Genomic DNA, 9,378 nt, shown 5'->3' on the forward strand with positions numbered 1-9,378 from the left:
GCGTTGTTTGCTCTATAACCTGTTAGTTCATATGCCTTGACACCGTGATATATATAGGTCTAAGGCTAAGATAATAAGACACAGTGGCAGAATAAATTCAACCACACCTTTGTTTCATCACAAAACCGGAGAGCAACATCTGTCTGGTGAAGTCCACAAAGCAAATATTACATGTAACAAACAGTTACATGACCTACTGCATGGTCAAGCAAGTTAATGTTTCTGACATTTTTCAGACTTCAAAACAACTTGACTCTAGGGCACTGCAGCGCTAGCTGCGCCACCAGAGTCTCTGGGTTCGCGCCCAGGCTCTGTCGCAGCCGGCCGCGATCGGGAGGTCCGTGGGGCGACGCACAATTGGCCTAGCGTCGTCCGGGTTAGGGAGGGTTTGGCCGGTAGGGATATCCTTGTCTCATCGCGCTCCAGCGACTCCTGTGGCGGGCCTGGCGCAGTGCGCACTAACCAAGGGGGCCAGGTGCACAGTGTTTCCTCCGACACATTGGTGCGGCTGGCTTTCGGGTTGGAGGCGCGCTGTGTTAAGAAGCAGTGCGGCTTGGTTGGGTTGTGCTTCGGAGGACGCATGGCTTTCGACCTTCGTCTCTCCCGAGCCCGTACGGGAGTTGTAGCGATGAGACAAGATAGTAATTACTAGCGATTGGATACCACGAAAATGGGGGAGAAAAGGGGGTAAAATTAAAAAATAAATAAATAAAAAATAAAAAACAACTTGACTTAGAACCACAGAGTTTTACCGCAAGTCGTCCACTACTCCAGCACCATTTCAACTTCAACACAGATTGAACTGAACTAAATAAGGAGCTGATGAGACTAGGTGAGTAACGAACAGGTGAAATCAATGAACAAAAATTAAAGACAGGGCTACGTTCCAGAACACAACGAAACAGGACACAAGGTTGACGAAGAAAATAAATACAGAACCTTTCTCTGTGTGTGTGTGTGTGTGTGTGTGTGCGAGCGAGCGAGTAGAAAAAAAACATGGTGAATATGTGCCATCGTCCTCTCTTTCATTTTGATGAAACGGGCTAAGACTGTTATATTCGGTGAGGGCGTTCGTTCTGAACCCGCTACGGTGCTTTAGGTGCCAAGGACATGTGGAAGCAAATCAAATAACATTTCATTGGTTACATACACATTTACATTTAAGTCATTTAGCAGACGCTCTTATCCAGAGCGACTTACACGTGGTTAGCAGATGGTATTAGCGAAATGCTTGTGCTTCTAGTTCCGACAGTGAAGCAATATCAACAAGTAAATCTAACAATTCCACAACAACTACCTAAAACACACAACTCTAAGTAAAGGGATGGAATAAGAATATGTACATAGAAATATATGGATGAGCAATGACCGATGAGGATGAAGGTTTCATATACTGAGGCAGTAAGGACAGTAGAGGATAGCCCAAGGGTGAGGGATTCAACTGGGGAGCCCCCCGGTGAGGGATTCGACTGGGAGCCCAAGGGTGAGGGATTCGACTGGGGAGCCCCCCAGTGAGTAGGCCCGAAGAAAGAGATCCTGAGAAGATTTGTTTAAGGTTACATTTTTTGTGTTTATAGCTATGGTGATCAACTGCACTGCACTGGTGGAGTGGAAATCACAGAAGATACATGTGGTAGTTGCAGCAGCAGAGACATTTTAGTGCAGGAAATCTACAGGGAGTTTTGAGAGAAGGGGTTCCACTTTTTCAGTCCAACGGCCTGGTGTAGTATCGTTTAGGGCCAAAGTAGTGGGATGGGTGTAGGGTTAGATAGTGCACAATTTAAATAGACAATTTAAATGATTCCCCTTTTTGTTAGAAATGTGCAATCTGCCCTCCGACCTGCGAAAGGCAGCAATACGCAACACGGGGTCTAGTCAGCCGGAAAGGAACACGAAGAAAAAGGAGGGATCCGCCATTTTAGTAGCTACGATGAGACCCACTTTCAGTAAACATTGAAGGGTGGGGGGCATAATTTTAACACATTTTTGCTAAATACGTATTTAGTTAGATATCGGGCAACCGTGAGAGAAGGCAAAACGAGTCCTCTAAAGGTTAGCGGAAAGCAGGGAAAGGGGCGGAAGATGGCGGTCGACAAACGAGATGAGAAAGGTACGTAGCGTTAATCGCAGTAGTTAGCAACTAGCGGTTTTGCAGAGGAAGAGACGAAGCGAGAGGTTTCACTCTCGCCAAAATAAGTCCAATGCTTTTCTATGGGCTTATTTTTGGACCTAAACTTGTCGCCTGCCTTCCCGACTCTGGGATGACTCCCATTGTTAGGGCGGAGACATGAGCATCTCGTCATTATATACATATCTCTGGCTGCGTTTCTAACGTTAGCTAGCTTGCTAACCATCCTTTGTGCCAGGTGTGATATCCATCCTAAATAGCTCGGGCTAATCTTCCTATAGACTCAGTAAGGCCAGCAGGATAGTCTTTAAAAAAATGTAATGGTATGTAACTGTTATAAAAGTTGTATTGTCAATTTTTGTTTTGTATTTAAACGCCACTTTAAACGTGTAAGTTACATGATACTGCAACAATATTTCCCCATGGGGACAATAACGTAAGTGAGTTTTGTCAACGACGCGAACGTTAGCTAGTCCAGTTTCTCCCAACTGGCTTTTAGAATGGCCAGTCAGTGAGTTCATTTAAACATGCTAATATTAATTTACACAAAGCCAGGTTAACGTTCCCACGTTTCGATAGCTAGTTAACGAGTTATAATACTAATTTGGTTACTAGATACTAGTCTTAATGTTATAGCTAATTAGCAAAGATAACAGCACCACAGTTACCACAGTTTCTAAAACCAGATGCGTGAGACTTCCGGGAACGCTGGCCAAGCAGACCAGGCCAATTAGTGTGCAATTCTGGGCCCCTTCAACTATCCAATTGGTTCCTTCATTTAACACCCCCCTCAACTATCCCATTGGTTCCTTCATTTAACACCCCCCTCTCGACATCCCATTGGTTCTTCATTAACACCCCCCTCGACTAGCCATTGGTTCCTTCATTAACACCCCCTCGACTAGCCATTGGTTCCTTCATTAACACCCTCCGACTCGCTCCATTGGTTCCTTCATTAACACCCCCCTCGACTATCCCATTGGTTCCTTCATTTAACACCCCCCTCAACTATCCCATTGGTTCAGATGTGAAAATGTATGCACTCTGGACGAGAGCGTTTGCTAAATGACTCAAATGTGTGAACATCCTCTCCTCGAGCACCCCATTGGTTCCTGCATGAACAACCCCCCCCCCCCCCTGTCAAGAGAACTACGGGGAACACGTTGCCCGACAGGCGGGGGGGCGAAGGACACTGTCTGCCAGTCACCCCTGCCTCCCGCTAGCACAGCAGGCGGGAGGCTGGAGCAACACCGTGTGTTAGCTACTAGCTAGCTTGGTAGTTAAGGACACCCTATGTTAGCTAGCATGCTTGTTAGCTAACACACAGTGTCGACACAGATTTGGCGTCGCCTCTGCCTGCTGTGTACCGGACTAGCTGGCTAAGCTAGCACACAGTGTCCTAAACTCCCACCTGCCCCTGCGGTCATTAACATAACTGCGGGAAAGCAGTACCAGACAGTTGGGGAAGAAGGACACTGTCTACCGGTGCACAACCAGCTAGCTACTGTTGTCGCCCCCGCTCCTTCTGTGGGGTTTATCGGCGGCTGCCATCCAACGTTATTATGCACCTACTGTACTACTGGAGTGCCTGTACTAGTTTAAAAAGGGACCAGTCGAAGTATAAAGAGGCAGATGCAGGAACGCCCACACGCAGGAACGCCCACACGCAGGAACGCCCACATGCAGGAACGCCCTAGAAATGCAGGCCTCAATTGCACCCTTCTAGACCAGGCCTGGGTTTAGGGTTTAGAAATTACATCCTGAGGCTGCATTTATTGTAGCTGGGGATTTTAACAAAGTAAATTTTGAGGAAAACGTTACCAATTTGCCCAGGGTCGTCCGGGTTTGGCCGGTGTAGGCCGTCATTGTAAATAAGAACAAATTCTTAACTGACTTGTCTAGTTAAAGGTTACATTTTAAATAAATAAATAAAAAATAATTTGAAACCATGGATAGATGGCAGCATTTGCGCAGAACTGAAAGCGTGAACCACCGCATTTAACCATGGCAAGGTGACTGGGAATATGGTCGAATACAAAAAATGTTTATTTCCTGCACAAGGCAATCGAACAGGCAAAATGTCAGTACAGAGACAAAGTGTCTGCTGTCCTCACTTGCTTCAAAATGTCCACCATTGTTCCTGAGAGCATCCTGTCGGGCCGCATCACCGGCTGGTACGGCAACTGCACCGCCCGCAACCGCAGGGCCCTCCAGAGGATGGTGCGGTCAGCCCAATGCATCACCAGGGGACACACTGCCTGCCGTTCAGGACACCTACAGCACCCGATGTCACAGGAAGGCAACAACAAAAATCAAGACATCGACCACCCGAGCCACGGCTGGTAGCCTAGTGGTTAGAGCATTGGGCCAGTAACCAGCAGGTAGCCTAGTGGTTAGAGCGTTGGGCCAGTAACCAGCAGGTAGCCTAGTGGTTAGAGCGTTGGGCCAGTAACCAGCAGGTAGCGTAGTGGTTAGCAGCATTGGGCCAGTAACCAGCAGGTAGCCTAAAGTGGTTAGAGCGTTTGGGCCAGTAACCAGAGGTTGCTGTATCGAATCCCCCGCTGATAAGGTAAAACATCTGTTGTTCTGCCCCTGAGCAAGGCAGTTAAACTAAGGCAGGCCCCCCGCTCCTCTCTGATTCAGACGGTTAGGGTTAAATGCGGGAAGACGCATTTCAGTTGAATACATTGTTGGACAACTGACTAGGTGTCCCCTTTCCCTTTCTGTTCACCCGCTAGTACATCCAGAAAGCGTGGTCAGTACAGGTGCATCAAAGCTGGGACCAGAAAGAGACTTCTATCTCAAGGCCATTCAAGGACAGCCATCACTAGCCGGCTACCACCCGGTTCACTCAACCCTGCCCTTTAGAGGCTGCTGCCCTCTATACATAGACATGGAATCACTGGCCACTTTAATAATGTTACTCCACCCTCCACCTTAGAGGCTGCTGCCCCATATACATAGACATGGAATCACTGGTCACTTTAATAATGTTTACATACTGCTTTACTCATCTCATATGTATATACCTTATTCTATTCTACTGTATTTTAGTCAATGCCACTGACATTGCTCGTCCTAATATTTATATATATTAATTCCATTATTTAACTTTTTAGATATGTGTGTATTGTTGTGAATATTTAGATATTACTGAACAGTTGGAGCTAGAAACACAAGCATTTCGCTACACCCACAATAACATCTGCTAAATATGCGTATGTGATCAATAACATCTGATTTGAGAAGGCAATGAGAATTCTTATTCCTTAGTGGTTCATTTTCTCAATCTAAAGGCACAACCTAGATTTCAAGCTAGTGTCTTAAGTCGTTTTTTTTTGTTTTTTTTACCTTTAACCTAACTAGGCAATCAGTTAAGAACAAATTCTTATTTAGTTGAACATGTTATTACTCCAACCTCGTAAAAGTGACAAACTGTTCATTTTTTTTTGTCATAAACAACTTTATATCTAAGGAATGTCTTTTTGATTTGACGTGGGCAGTTCGCTGCCAGACGACCAACACGAGTTTAGGTAAGCCAACGTCACCATGACATGGCTTACAAGTGTGACCGGGGCTTTCAATTGGAGAAGCAGTTTCTTCCCATGTTCGTACAGCCAAGATACAGATGGAATAAAGAGACCAACGTTTCCACCTGACGTATAAATCTAAAGCATCCATTTTGGAATTTCCACTCCCCCCACCAAATATGGTGAGTAGAGGAAGCCAAGTGGCCGGTCTCAGTATGGGCAAAGATATTATAACAGGAAGAGAGACGAATCCCAGCAGGAAATGACTGGAGAAAACTATAGTTATATTGAGTTTTTTTGTGCTAGTGCCCAATTGACTCCTTGAAGGAGAGATCTCCTTGTCCGAGTGTACCCAGAATGCACCGCGACGACCGAGATCAAGCAGAACTGTGCAACTCGATTGCCTGAGTTGTGCACCCCCCCGTAGCTCTAGCCGAGACTAGAGGCTTGGATGACTTGTCTCCTGTGGCTCTAACTAGTTTAATGATGAGGATGATAACTAATAACCATTGATTAGCCCTGTACGCAGGCAACAAGGCCAGTCCAAACATCAGTTCGCTAGGCCGTAGGTGCTCAACTCTGTTGTGCACACACTAATGCTACTAATTATAAACCGCTAATGCTGGCTACGTCCCAAATAGCATCCTGTTCCCGTAATCAGGGCTGCCCAATCCAGGTCCTGGAGGGCCGAAATACTTCTGTTTTTTTTGTTTGTTTCTACTGGTAGTTAATTTTACTCACCTGGTGTCCCAGGTCTGAATTAGTCCCTGATTTTTAGAAAGCAAGGTTGAAAACCAGAAGTGTTTTGTCCCGACAGGACCTGGATTGGTCAGCCCTGCCCAACATAGTGCACTAGTTCTGACCAGAGCTCTATGGGCCTTGATCAAAGGTAGTGCACTAGTTCTGACCAGAGCTCTATGGGCCTTGATCAAAGGTAGTGCGCTAGTTCTGACCAGAGCTCTATGGGCCTTGATCAAAGGTAGTGCGCTCTGTGTTTTAAATAGAACATCTGCTATGTCTAACTGTGGTTGAATCTGTCGTCCCAGAGGGAGAGCTCAATGTGCTGGACGACATCCTCACCGAGGCCCCTGACCAGGATGACGAGCTCTATAACCCTGAGAGTGAACAGCACGTCAACCAGAAAAAAGGTACCTCTTTTTTTTAACCACACGGTTCTGAGAATTGGCCGATTTTTTTTTTAAAAGCCTATATTGGTTAGCCTGAGTGTCTGTTTGTGCCGTCAATGCTAAATCCACTCATAGTAATTATCCCGGTTTGCAATGGAGCTGGCAAGAGCACAAACGGATCGGTTGAATAAGGGTGCAACACGTTAAGAAAACCCAGCTCTTTCAGCTTGTATTCAGTCCCAAACAGACCCAAGAGCACTAAACAGACCAAGTTAGATATTGGCCTTTAATATTTGAAGATGAATGAATCCCCCCCCCTCTCCCCCCTCCAGGGTCTAAGAGGAAGAACAACCGAGGGGATAACCACGTGCCGAAGCGTCTGCGACCCACGGCTCACACCGCCACCAGACACGCCACTAAGAGATCAGCCCCCTCGGCTGGGGCTAGCGGGACAAAGCCAGTCAACCCCAGGAGGGGAAGGCACCCCCCTGAGTACGATACTGAAGGATACTATGAGGACAGGAAGACCCATCCTATGAGAGATGGTGGGGCGCAGAGAGGGGAGCCTCACAACGCAGCCCACCCTGACAAGACCCTGGGCCGCAGGAGAGAGCCAGACAGACACAGGATCGTGCCTGAGCTCACCACCGAGGTAGGAGCAGCTTTACTAAGGATCATGGGGGGGAAATTACTTTAGCATAGCTGCAGGGCTGTTCAATTCTGGTCCTGGTGGGCATGAATTGTTTCTACCTTGTAGATATTGGCACTCACCTGCTGTCCAAAGGTGAAAACCTTCCAGGTTGGCCATTGAACAGGGTATATATATTATATATATATATGTATTTAACTTAATCCAAGCCACACATTGTTTCTGTCCCAAAAATCAAGTAGAAAATAGCTTTTTATCTGGTGAAAACGGAAGTTCAACGCTACTTGGCTTACAGCCACAAGTATATGAGCTTACAATGAAAAAGCAAGATGCATGGCCATCATATTGATAATGTTTAGGCCTATCATAGAAAGAATGGAGTCAGCTACATGTCCTTATGTTTTGCTTAAAGTTAATCTTTTGCATTTTACTGGGGGAAAGTAGTCTGGCCACGCCCAGAAAAGTAGTCTAGCCACGCCCAGAAAAGTAGGCTGGCCACGCCCAGAAAAGTACCAAGGAAAAGTAGGCTGGCCACGCCCAGAAAAGTACCAGAGAAAAGTAGGCTGGCCACACCCAGAAAAGTACCAGAGAAAAGTAGGCTGGCCACGCCCAGAAAAGTACAGAGGAAAAGTAGGCTGGCCACGCCCAGAAAAGTACCAGAGAAAAGTAGGCTGGCCACGCCCAGAAAAGTACCAGAGAAAAGTAGGCTGGCCACGGCCAGAAAAGTACCAGAGAAAAGTAGGCTGGCCACGCCCAGAAAAGTAGGCTGGCCACGCCCAGAAAAGTACCAAGGAAAAGTAGGCTGGCCACACCCAGAAAAGTAGGCTGGCCACACCCAGAAAAGTAGCTCCACATCAGTCAGAGTGCTGTCTGCTGATAGAATTCCCTTTGGTGAATTCTCAAGTGCAACGGAAGCACAAAAAATGAGTCTGGTGTAGAAATTACAATAAGATGCCTTTTTAGATGTACGTTTACAAAACGCTAATGTCTTCTAACGGTACGACTGCTGCCAGCATCTTAAGATTATACATCAAACTTGGATAAACGCTTGGAGGTACACTACCGTTCAAAAGTTTGGGGTCACTTAGAAATGTCCTTGTTTTTGAAAGAAAGCACCTTTTTTTTTTGTCCATTTTAAAATAACATGAAATTGATCAGAAATTCAGTGTAGACATTGTTAATGTGGTAAATAACTATTGTAGCTGGAAACAGCTTTTTTTTTTAAAAACATTTTTTTTTACAATTGCGCTGTTCTGTGAAGGGAGTAGTACACAGCGTTGTACCAGAGCTTCAGTTTCTTGGCGATTTCTCGCATGGAAAAGCTAGGCTAATTAAGGCCACATGCTGCGCTTTCTAGCCAACCCCATTCGGATAAAACAGCCTAGCTCTCTGTTGCTCATTGTAGCCTACTCCTTCTCATTTCGCTAACTTTTAATTCTGTAATTTTACTCCATCTTCCATTTGAACTCTCACTCCACTTGCTACACATTGAGCCTCTTTGCTGCTTTGATTGGCCGACATAACCAACAGGCTACCAGTCAGCTACCAGTTTTTTTTTTTATGGGGCGCTCATCATAAAAACCAAAGGCTAAATTGAAAAGTTTGTCTTTATTAAATGAATAATTTGAAATGTAATGTGTTATCCTTGTATGTAACGCTGTCACATATTTTAACTTTTCAGTGTTAAAATAGGCCTATAGGAAAGTTGTCCTACAAAGCTGGAAGCTACCGGTATCTTCTCGCATTTCAAAGTGTTTTAATCTGTAATTAACATTGGTTTGCGAACAGTAATTAACAGATTCAACATTTCTTCATGCCGTGTTGCATTATTCAAATGTGTTAGCTCCACTCATGTTATAAAGAAGTTAACATGATACAGTCCAGACTCCCAGTGGTTCCACAGTCCAGACTCCCAGTGGTTCCTCAGTCCAGACTCCCAGTGGT

The 9,378-nt window shown here is 45.7% G+C and overlaps 1 pseudogene; it reads left to right on the top strand.

The window, feature by feature from the left end:
• The first annotated feature begins 1,898 nt into the window (after positions 1 to 1,898).
• The window catches only part of LOC112069002 (YTH domain-containing protein 1-like), a 42,112-nt pseudogene continuing 34,632 nt past the window's right edge, over positions 1,899 to 9,378 (top strand).

This window comes from Salvelinus sp. IW2-2015, unplaced genomic scaffold (genome assembly GCF_002910315.2).
Source record: "Salvelinus sp. IW2-2015 unplaced genomic scaffold, ASM291031v2 Un_scaffold845, whole genome shotgun sequence".
Lineage (NCBI taxonomy): Eukaryota > Metazoa > Chordata > Actinopteri > Salmoniformes > Salmonidae > Salvelinus > Salvelinus sp. IW2-2015.